Here is a 12,681-nt window from a genome sequence, read left to right as displayed (position 1 = left end):
CTCTATATTTTAACGAACTCAGTGATTTTAACGAACTTCATGAAATGAGCTCTTAATTTAATCAGAGTGGGTTATATAATTTATGGGGCCCATTGCAAAATAGAAATGTGAGGCCTCTTCTTCAAAAGTTATTAAGAATTTCAAGATGGTGACAGTAGTCCATTAAGCCAGCCTGTGTGAGACAGAACAGGTAATAATCCAATTAAAATGGCTCTGCATCTAATTCACATTTCCATGATTTCTTTAAGAGCTGTGCTAGATATCTGATCTACAGTTACTCTAACAGACTTAATGTTACCTTTTAAACAGTCACTTACTACTGAATTAGGTTCCTGAGAAGCAATTTAGTAATTTATACCTCTCCTGCATCAATAGGCAATGAAAGAGAGAGAGAGAGAGAGAGAGAGAGAGAGAGAGAGAGACAGACAGACAGACAGAAAACTATATGAAAGGAAATGAAGATTTTTAGTTGAAATAAATTATTATATAAAGATTTCATTTCCTTATATATAACTGAAATTAAATGTTTCATATTGTACTTTATATTTTGGACTATTTTTTGTTACTAATATTTGAACTTCCTCTTAATTTTGGGGTAATAATAATTTTATTATTTTAATTTCTGGCATGCTTGAAACATGCTTGTCACCTTGTACATGTGGTGTAGACATATAGAATTAAATGGAAAGATGGGTAAATAGACAAACAGGTAGCTATTTAATCCAAGCTGGATTAATACAGTGGTTGAGATCAAGATAAAGTGCATCAAATCTATAAACTTCTGAAACTCCCTAAAACTCTAAAAATCTTTTGCTCATCTTTGATGATCCCCTCTAGCTCCAAAAGCATGTATTCTTTATCTTTACTTCATTACTGATACTACAAAAGTGATAAAATTAAATATAAAAAGTATATTTGATGCATTAGTAAGTGCCATTATTGGTGGTCTTTTGCTTCATACATTCTGGCTTTCACATGGTTTGTCAGGTTTTTACTAAATCTTGTCTATAGTTCCCCCCAAAACACATCACAAAGTTATTACCATTAATCAAATAATTTAACCTTAAAAATTAAAGGACTGTATATTCATAAGTTAAGGCCTTTGGCATAGGGGACAGAAACTTCAGTATACCATTAAGACTCTGTTTTAGCAGGATGCTTGGTACTAAGTATATACTCATTTCACATGAGTAGCTATTAATAACATGTAATTATTTTTAGTATTTCATACTTGTATGGTGACCAACTTGGTTAGATTTTCCCAGGTCTTTCCCAGTATTTCCCAGAAACACTGAATGTTTTTTATTTGAGAAATAACTATTTTTAAGCCAATCAGGTAAGAATGGCTGCTTCCCAAGCAAAACAACCGGAATAAAAACAGAAAATTCCACAGAGGATAAGATGAAGAAACATTTCAATCTTTAGAATAAATAATCGTGTCCATTGGAAGATATGTGATTTGAATAACATGAGATTTATCCTCAAAGAAAATTTTTTCTTTTATTGCTATGAAATTACTGAGCATCATCTAAAATTATTAAATATTTTCATATTTGAGGTCCACAGGGATAGTGTATATCCATTTCAGAAACTGAGATATATTTCATTTAGGAGAAGAATCTTTTTTTTTCACAGTCACAGTGCAGAGGGGAAAAAGCAACAAAGAACAGATATGAGCGAAGTGGACAGGTAAGTGACAGCAAGAGAGGAACTCCAAGAAAGGGATTATGGAGTTAAATAGGACCATGATGTCTGCCGTTGTTGGCCTTAAAGACTGACCTGAGGTTTCCCATTTTCTCAGATACATGAAAGCAAAGGAGGTTTATTCAGTGATGAAAGTGGTCTCTGAAAAACAGCACAGTACCCAAGCCTGGATCTCCTAAGGAGGAGGGTATATGTAGAAAACTATGATGAATTACTTTGTTTCATTCTAGAGCATGTATAACAGCCTGAAATTAGTTTTTGGGCAAAAAAAAGCAGGTTAAAACTTGACATCTCCATCTTCATTTTTTTTTCCAGTACTGGGGATCGAACTGAGGACCTTGCACTTGTGAGGCAGGTGCGGTGCCACTAAGCTATATCCCCATCCCATCTATCTTCATTTTATACCTCACTTTTTTATTGTTTTAAATTTTGTTGTCAGTTCTCTACTTAGTTCTGCACAGAGGCATGTTATTGAAATAAGGGATGGCTGTCTCAACTAGTGATCCAAGGTGTGTTAGCTTTACATTTACCTAATGTATTTCTTCCTGCTTTTAGATAGAGGATATTAAGAATTACTAAGGCATTTCCATTATTTGCAGCAAGATCCATTTGCTAGCTTTTGTAATGTCTTATTCTAGATCCTCAGCAGTGGTACCCGAACATCTCCAGTCATTTTTGTTATCCTGCCATCACCTGAGATTCCCGGAAAAGCAAACCTTACAGACAGATAATTCTGTGATGAGATCACATCCTCACCAAGTGCGAGCATTTACCCCATGCATGACAGAACCCACGCTGCCTCCCTGAGAAGAAGCAAGCATCTCTGGCCTCTCGTGTCATAAGGACTTCTCCAGAACACCCCGCAGAACCAGTCCTTGGCTTGACCGGAATCACCTACTTCACCAGGTTTGCAAACCCCAGTACTTGCCTTTGTTCCCCTTTTCTATAACGACTCAAAGTTTCTGTCAGCCCCTCAAAGTTCTTGAACTTCTTCATCTATTCTTCCCAGCATGGCAGATGAGCAAAGCTCCTTCCCCTGCCTTTCGCTATTGCTTGTTTCCTTTAATATTTTGGGAGAGATGTCTGAGTCTCATGTATTGGACTCTTAGAGCCAATCTCATTGCCCAAAACTTGAGTGAAAGAAAACAAGATGAAGAATCCAACTTATTTGGAAGATGAATTGTCAAGCAGAAAATGAGACAACTTCTCATTGGGCTTCTCTACTCTAATACCTTTTCATACGTAGGACAAAATGCAGGTAGATGTAGGCAATTTTAGGGGAGTAGTAAGTAATTGTTAGGACAAATGAATGGATGCCAAACAAAATAGTTTGTGACAAAGATTCTCTGGACTTTTAAGGGAAGGTACTTAATAGTGTAGTGGTAAAAAAGTTACAGAAAAGTGAAGTGGAAACAGCACTACACACAAAGGTTTTATAATGCAAATAAAGTCTCTTAGACAGGCAGTCCTCAGAAAAATAGTGTATGCAGTGGAAATAGGTGGGGAGCTTTCAGTTTTCTTTGATATGGGTGAATCTTCCATGGTTAATGAGATTTTAGGGAGGCAGTCTAAGACCATTGAATTCCTCACAGAAGAACATCCTTCAATCACATGAAGGAACTTCACAACAAGGTCCAACCTGAGCTCTGGGAAACAAGAAAGCTATTTCCTACTCTGAAGGTGGCTTATAAGCCATTCCATTTTCCTTTATTCCAAAGTGCTCAGCAAGGTAAAGCATCACACCTTAGAGTATTATTTTCTAAGCCTTAACATCCATGTAAGGATGAAATATATTGTATAATAAAATCCAGTTTATAAATAAGTTTTTTAAATGTTTTTAAGGGGTCCGGGGATTTAGCTCAGTGGTTCCACCACCTGCCTCGCAAGCACAAGGACCCCAGTTCGATCCCCAGTACAAAAAAAAAATGTTTGTAAGGATCTGAGATAAAGAAGTTTTTTTTATATACAATGGAGTACTACTCTGCCATAAAGAAGGATGAGCTTCAGACATTTATAGCTAAATGGATAGATCTTGAGACCATACTCTTAAGTGAAATAAACTGGACATACATGTTTAAATGCTGCCTTGTTTCTCTGGTGTGAGAAACTGAAAGTGGAAATAAGGACTGAAATGTATAATGGATGTTGGGAAATGGGAAAAAAGTTCAAATGAGAAGGTAAACAAAAGAAGAAGGAGGGAGAAAGGAAGGAAGGGACAAGAAAAAAGTGAAGATAGAAGGAAAAAGTGGAAACAAACATTTTGTAACAGGCAGGGGAGGGGGCTTGAGGGAGGAATGGGATAAAATAAAATAAAATCATTAAATTAAAAAAATAAAAATACTTCAAAACAGAAAGAGATGGATATGTTGAGAATGTGCTTTAAGCTTTCCTTTTGCTTTCTTTCAGTGTCTCCATCCATTCATTGGGTAAACTTTATAGATGATATTTTTTAAGGATTTCCACATTGAATTCCACATATTTTTCACTTGTTAATTATTTGGATACCTTCCCACTCATGTGAACTGGGTATGTCTTCTATAGCCATTAACTTGATATAAACAAATTTCATTATGAGGAGGCAAGGGAGTATGTCCTGCATTTCATTATAATAACGTATGATCAGTAGGCCAAAGGCTCTGAACATTTTTGTTTTTAAAACTAATTTGCTTACTATATTTCCCTTTTTATCTTATTGTCTTCATGCGATATAATGATATACTTTGTTCACTATTTCTGTGCATTTCTTCTAACCAATTTTTCCTTATTTAGGCATTAGTTTACATTATTCTATAGGCAGAATCATTAAATTTGGTAAATTATTTTTGCAAAAAATGTTTAAGGTATTAATTTTTAAAAACCAGTGTTTTATTTAGATGAAAGCTTGATGTTGTGTCTTGTTCTATTCGCAGTAGTTAACAGGTGTGAATTGCTTCTTCACTAGCATAAATTTCCTGCTGTGTAGCCCTTTGTTCACTTCATGCTGCTTTCCTGTTCTATTATGACTACAAAAATACCTGATTTTTAACTTAATGTAATTTTAAATGCTTTGAATAATGTTTACTTGCAAGGCCTTTCTTGAAATAAAAGTGAATACAGTAAATCAAAGACAAATTCCACCTACTATATACTTCACTGATTTTAGAAAGATTGCAGGGATACTGTATATTCCAAAACATATATAAATTATATTTAAATATATACACTTATATTTAAATATATACACATATATTTGAATAGTTGTAGGTGTGTATGTACAATAGTGCCTTAGTGTGTCTGAATCTCTATGTGGTGTGCACATATCATCATTTAGGAAGTTTGGCTCCACATTATGAATGTTCTGAACATGCTTGGACTATTTTTTTCTCCTGACTATTTCCCAAACAATACAGTATATTGACTATTCATATAATCTGTGTATTATATTGCATATTGCAAGTCATTTAGAGATTACTTAAAACACACAGGAGGATAAGCACAGTTTATGTGTAAATACTATGCCATTTTATAAAAGATACTTAAGCATCTGCACAATTTGGGATTGATGGGCATTCAAAAACTTAACACCCCAAAGACACTAAGGGATATCTGTATCACATTATCCTTCTTCTCTTAGGACTTCAGAGATTTATCTAAACTGAGAGGAAATTATTTCTGAAAAGTTATAAATGCTTATGCTAATAATCAAGATATGTATTGGTAAGTAGAACCTATAAATAATGTTATCAAACTTTTCTTATCATAAAAATAGCATTGATCCAGGAATTTATTAGCTTTCTAGGTCTCTCTGGATACTTTTGGGACCATAGAAATTAAGTGCTATGTACTGTACAAGAAAGGGCTGTGTTTAGAAAAAAATTATCACCTTATCACTGTAATAGACCTACCAGAGAGAATGACTATTAAGGAAAAATAATTTCTGACACTTGTCATAATGATAAGAAGATGATTTAGGACTACTTTGATAGAGGTCACAACGATTACACTAAATGAAAGAGGTCACCTCCAAATGCAAAAAGAAAAATGTGAATGTATAGCAAAGAAGCAGAGCAAGGTGAGCAATGAGTGAAAAATTATTAAAAACAGACATCAAGTCTTGAGAAGTTTTTGCTAAACTGATATAACAATATCCTTCCTAAGAACAGACTAGGGTAATCAGATAGTGGTTGGTGAAGGAATAAGAATTAGAGTAGATATTAAAGATGGGAGAAATCTAAATAAATTGGGTTGCCAAAATGCTTGCTAAAAATGAATGTGCCAAGGATGAACATAGGAGTCCCAGGACAAAGCCTAGTTGAGAAAAGGGTTCAAAAACCTGCATAACTAAAGTTTGCTTGAGGAGTATCTGTCACATCCTTGTGGTAGAAAACAAGAGAATAAATCATCCAATTGCAGGGCAGCAAAACTATAACAGGAGAAAGTCTCTGTCGAGCCCTGGTGGCAGAGGTAACATCAGCTACCATGCCCCCCAAGGTTTGAGAGTAAATGATAGAACTGCACCAATGACCTATTGAAACCTGGGGAGGAGCTCTGGGCAGGGTGATGTTACTATGGTACTGTAGTTTTACCAATCGAAGCAGTAAGTGAAAACTTAAGGAAAGCAGTAGGTATAGGTAGCACATGTGAAAGGATTAATGAAGAAAGAAAATGGGCCAAATCCTTACACAGAACAGGAATAGATGCTTAATTGTGAATGTGAGATATAGTCTTTCCATCAGTTGCATTTTTAATAGGATATCGATATTAAATTGACCTTATTTGTTCCATCAAGCTGTTCAAGCTTGGAGATTTTGAGATACTGGAAAAATAATTCATAACAAACACAAGCCATAAGTGCATATAAAATAAAAAATGTGAATAGGATGAAAATAAGCTCATCTTTTCCATATCCTATCACCTATCAGAATCTAAATTGTGAATGATGAAGTTGATGAAGTTGTCAAAAGCAATGGCAAGTCCAAGTGAAAAAAATAAAGCTAACACAGAACACATGGACAAGTAATTGAAATAGGTGATGGTTCCTCTTCAAATAAGTTATATGACATTTCCACCGGCAGTATATAGTTCAACTGATTATTAGAGAACATTGCATTAGATACACACTCATTCACTACTCTTTCAATGAGATTTTGTTTGTGTGACCAGAAGAACACACAGCAGGTTTTGGTAATACCTGTACAATGTCTGGGTGCATTCTGACAGATGAATGGCCAAACACACATTTCATATGTTGGCAGAGGAGAACCCTGTCTAAAAACAGATATGTAGCTATGAATGAAGAAGAGAAGAATAGAATATGTGATACATTATTACCCTGATGAACCCATCTCTGATGAAGAAACAAGGGCAGATCCTGCAAGACCCTTTCCTGCAGTAACTTATCTGGGCTATCAATGAACACAGTGAAAGGTGTTGCTCGGCATCTCTTTGCTTAGCTCTGGACAATCTCCGAGCAACAGTCAAGGTGTGCTTTGCTTGTTCTTGGGATTAATTTAGTCCCAATGGGGACATAAAGGAAATGAAAGTCTCATTCCTGCCACCAGGGAAATTTTGATTGAGTTAGAGGCAGAATATTAATGGGTATGATCAATACAAACTACAAGAGCTTGTTAATTCCTAAACACTAATGCATTAAATATATAATTTACCACCTCAATTTATAAAATTACTATAGTCTCAGTTTTGTTATCACTGTGAGATTTGAGACAATTATTATATCTGATTCTCAATGACCTCAGCAGTTAAATGAGGGTAATTGATTACCTTCTTTTCAAGCTATGAAAAAAGGCTATGAAATTCATTCCAATGCATCAAAAAAGTCATGTCACTTAATTACACTGCAATTTCAATTTTGCTCAGTTTGGAAAACACATATGAAAATATGTACTTGAAAAAAATAAAATAATTTGGAGGGAATATAATCTATATTTTTCTCTTAGATTGGAAATGGAATTAGCTTATTACAGGCATAAATTTCAGTAGTTAGAAAATTTGTTTAAAATTAATCCAATGTCTTTACATAAATCACAAAATTATATGTAAGCATAATTTTCCCATGTCATACATACATATATACACTCATGTACTATATAAAAATATATTTTAAAAATATAGGAAATAATATGAAGCACACAGAAATGTGATTTTTGCATCAATTTCATTTATATTGTTTCTTGGTGTAATTTATTATTTTAATTTATTTTCATCCTTACTCAAGGCATTAAATATGATCATTTTGTTCATTAACATAACACAAATGTGAAGAGTCTGCCTAGACAGAAATTTTAAGGAAGTTAAGCCTTATCCCTGAACAAATATTGAGCAATTATGCTCACATATGAAATAATTTATTAAATTTAGTAGAGATTGCATTCTGATGGAAGTACAATGTACATATTTTAAAACACATCACTACAATCACAAAGTTGGAAGTTCCGATGCAAGAGTGGAATGTCTTCTCATGGAAGAAGGAAACTCCACTCGAAACATTACTCTGGGATATGCATTGAGAACTTGCAGTTATTAACTAACATGTCTTGGCAACTAGATTTTCTAATTGTTCAGATCCTATTCAAATGAAGTATCCTCTTTACCTATAATTTAAAATCTTATATTTTTTCATCCTTTAAAATGAGATTGAATAAATATACTCAAAAATTACAAATACATACTTTATAATTATTTTCCCAAAATATTCACTAATTTAACCCTCAGATGATTTATGTTTAGAGTATGCACTAATATTTTAATCATTTAATTTCACTGAAGAAAAATCTGTTTATTCTTTGTTTAATTCCGAAATTTCTTGGTAAATTAGGTGAACTGTATTTGAAAATAAATGAATGGTTCTATAATTGATCTTAAGTAAAACATCTCAGTTTGCTAAATTTATCTAAAGGATATTATAGAAAGCATATGCTAATAAAATTGACATCATTAAATACATAACTTGTTCAATATTCTCTTATGTTATTCTTTAACCACCTAGAACAGCATAGCTATTGTAATTTTCAAGAAATAATAATTGACATTAGTTGCTTGGCTGTTCTCATCCAATAGCTGGAATGTGAATTCCCAAAATCACAAATTAGATCTACATAATTGAAGAATTAACTTAATGTCTCTTTGCCTCAGTTAGTTCACCTATTGTATGGGAATGTTAATAGTGCAATAATGAGCAGATTTCTGAGTTGACATTATTCATTGCCTTTAAAATTCTGTTTTTTATATATGTTAGAATTAATTGTTATTAGCATTATCACCAATGATCCTTGGCATTATTTTTGATCATTCAATATCATTTCACATATGCTTTGAGTAGAAAATTCTTTTATACATTATTGCTCAGACTTTTTAAGATAGGATAACAACAATTTGGGAAATATTCATGTTGATCTAATATTCTTCTTTGCTACAGAATTAAGACTTAAAACTGGTTTCAATAATTCTTATACAGCTATATATATTAGTTGAAACAATGTGGTATTGATGCAATGACAGATACAAGTACAATTAAACTCATGGGAAAAGAAAAATCAATAAATAAGAATGTATACACACGTAGATGAACAATTGATCTCTGACAAAACTGACATTACTATGACATTACTCAATGTGAAAAGTATAATCTTCCAAAAAACAGTGCAGAAACAATTGAATATTCATGTAGAACACAAATAAGCCTTGACCTTTATTTCAAACTTAGATCGAGACTATGTAACATAAACATAGAAATTAAAACTGTAAAATTTCAAGAACACCTAAGAGGAAAATCAGTGACTTTGGAGCAGGCAATGATTTTTTGTTCATTAAGTTTATTGGTACATTTTAGGTGTACAATACAGTTACATTCATCATTGGGATCTTGTACCTTTACATGATGTATCCTGATTCTTATTTTTTCCCCATTCCCCTCCCCTCCCTTCAATCCCTCCTCCCTCCCATATTTACAAAGACTTTGTTTCCATGTTTTTCCTTTTCTCATATTTTTTCTTTTCCTTTCTTTTCTTTCCCCTACCCCTCCCACTTCCCCTACTCCTTTAGACCTTTTCTTTCTATTTCACAATATCAATTATACATTTTGATCCTTATTTACACTTTTAGTTATTCACACCAAAGAAACTATTTGGTATTTACATTTGTGTCCTATTTATTTCACTTGAGTGTGGCCTCAATGTGCTTCCACTTGGCTATAAATGTCTCTTGTTTCTCATTCTTTATGAGTGAGTAGTACTCCACCTTGTAGAAAATCCACATCTTCTTTATCCAATCTCCAGTCAATGGGCTACTGGGCTTTTTTTAGCTATTACAAACTGTGCCACTATAAACATGGGTGAGCATATATTTCTGTGGTATGATACTTTTAATTCTTTTGGGAAGACACCCAGCAGAGGAATAGCTGGGTCAAATGGGACTTCTAAACCTAGTTGTTTGAGGTATCTCCATATTGATTTCCACAGTGGTTGCACCAGTTTGCACTCCCATTAATAATGAAGAAGGTTTCCTTTCTCCCCACAAACTCACCAGCATTTGTTATCGGTTGATTTCTTTCTTTTCCTTAAATTCTTTTAATGGTACATTATAGGTATACAATAAATTTATATTTATCATTGGGTGCTTGTACCTGTACATGATGTATCTTGGTTTTCATTTTTCCCCCATTACCTGTGCGCCCCTCACCCCTCCACCCTCCCTATTTACATACACTTCGTTTCCATTTTCTTTTTATTTTCTCATAATTTTGCCTTTCCCTTCTTTCCTTTCCCCATCCCCTCCCACCACCCGTACCCAATTGGACCTTTTCCTGTTTCAAAGTATCAATTATTTTTTATTAATCCTTATTTACACTTTCAGTTTCTCACACTAGAGAAACTATTCAGTATGCACACGTGTGTCCTATGTATTTCACTTAAGAGTATGGCCTCAATATGCATCCATTTAGCTATAAATGACTGAGTTCTTTATGGCTGAGCAGTTAGTACTCCATTTTTTTAAAAAACACATCTTCTTTATCCAGTTTCCAGTTGATGGGTACTTGGGCTGTTTCCAAGGTAGCCGCTATAAACATGGGTGCACATATATCTCTGTGGTATGATTCTTTTAATGCTTTTGGGAAGATACCCAGCAGGGGAATAGCGGGGTCAAACGAAACCTCCAGCCCTAATTCTTTCAGGTATCTCCACACTGATTTCCACATTGGTTGCTCCAGTCTGCACTCCCACCAACAATGCAGAAGGGTTCCTTTCTCTTCACATCCCTGCCAGAATTTGTTGTTGGTTGATTTCTTGATAGCAGCCATTCTTTCTGGGGTGAGGTGGAATCTCAGTGTTGTTTTCATCTGAATCTCTCAAATGACTAGTGATGTTGAACATTTTTTCATATGTTTATTTGCTGCTTTTACTTCTTTGAGAAGCGTCTGTTCATTTCAGATGCCCATTTTTGAATTGGGTCGTTGAACTTGGGGGTCCAGACTTTTTTCAGTTCTTTATATATTCTACATAGTAGTCCTTTGTCTGAGGTACAGCTGCTAAAAATTTTTTCCCACATTGTAGGTTGTCTCTTAGCTCTGTTGGTGGTTTCTCTTGCAGTGCAGAAGCTTTTCAATAAGATGAAATCCCAGTTGCTGATTCTTTCTGCTAGGTCCCGTGCTACTGAGGTTTTGTTCAAAAAGTCTTTTCCTATGCCAATTGTGATACCCCTGCCATGTCTCTGTTGGTTAGTATTGCTTTTTCTATTCTAGGTCTCTTCTGGTTTCAAATGAATTTTTGGGTTGTTTTCTCTAGTTCTTTGAAGTATATTGTTGGAATTTCAATTGGTATTGCATTGAATCTATATAGTCATTTTGGAAGTATGGCCGTTTTCACTATATTGGTTCTCCCTACCCAGGAATAAGGGATGTCTCCATTTTCCTATATCCTCCTTGATCTCCTTTTTCAAGGTGCTGATCTTTTCAGTGTAGAGGTCTTTTGCTTCCTTTGTTAGCTCTATTCCTAGATATTTCATTTTTTTGGATGTTATTGTAAAAGGAATTATTTCCCTAATTTCTCTCTCAGTGACTCTGTTATTTGTATACAAGAAGGCTATTGTTTTTTTGAGTGTTGACCTTGTATCCAGCCACTCTACCGAATCTGTTAATTAAGTCTAGAAGTCTTTTGGCAGAGTTTTTTGGGTCTTCTATGTAAAGTATCATATCATCAGCAAATAATGACAGTTTACATTCTTCCTTTCCTACCTTTATTCCTTTTATTTCTTTCTCTTTTCTGTGGCTAATGATTCCAGAACTATATTGAACAGGAGTGGTGATAGTGGGCATCCTTGGCTTGTTCCTGATTTTAGTGTGAAAGTTTTCAGTTTTTGACCATTTAGTATGATGTTAGCTGTTGGTTTTTCATAGATAGCCTTAATCAGGTTGAGATAAAGACCTTCTATTCCAATTTTCTGTAGAATTTTTATCATGAATGGGTGTTGGATTTTGTCGAATGCCTTTTCTGCATCTATTGAGATGATCATGTGGTTTTTGTCCTTGACTCTGTTAATATAGTGTATTACATTTATTGATTTAGGTATGTTGAACCATCCTTGCATCCCTGGGATAAATCCGACTTGGTCAGGGTGTATGATCTTCTTGATGACCCTCTGTATTCTGTTTGCTGGTATCTTGCTGAGGATTTTTGCATTTATGTTCATTAGGGAGATTGGCCTATAGTTCTCTTTTTGGGTTGGGTCTTTCCCTGGTTTTGGAATCAAAGTAACACTTGCTTCCAGGAATGAGTTTGGAAGCCTTCCTTCCCTTTCAATTTCCTTGATGAGTTTAAAGAGTAATGGCATTAGTTCTTCTTTAAATGTCTTGTAAAATTCAGCAGTGAAGCCATCAAGACCTGGGCTTTTCTTTGTTGGTAAATTTTTTATTACATTTTCAATTTCACTCATTGTAATTGGGGTGTTTAGAATTTCTATATCTTCTTCATTTAACTTTGGCAA

Source organism: Heterocephalus glaber, unplaced genomic scaffold (assembly GCF_053883595.1).
Source record: "Heterocephalus glaber isolate CG9 unplaced genomic scaffold, H.glaber_assembly_v1.0 deba00001666, whole genome shotgun sequence".
NCBI classification, from domain to species: Eukaryota; Metazoa; Chordata; class Mammalia; order Rodentia; family Bathyergidae; genus Heterocephalus; species Heterocephalus glaber.
This window is presented reverse-complemented; position numbering follows the sequence as displayed.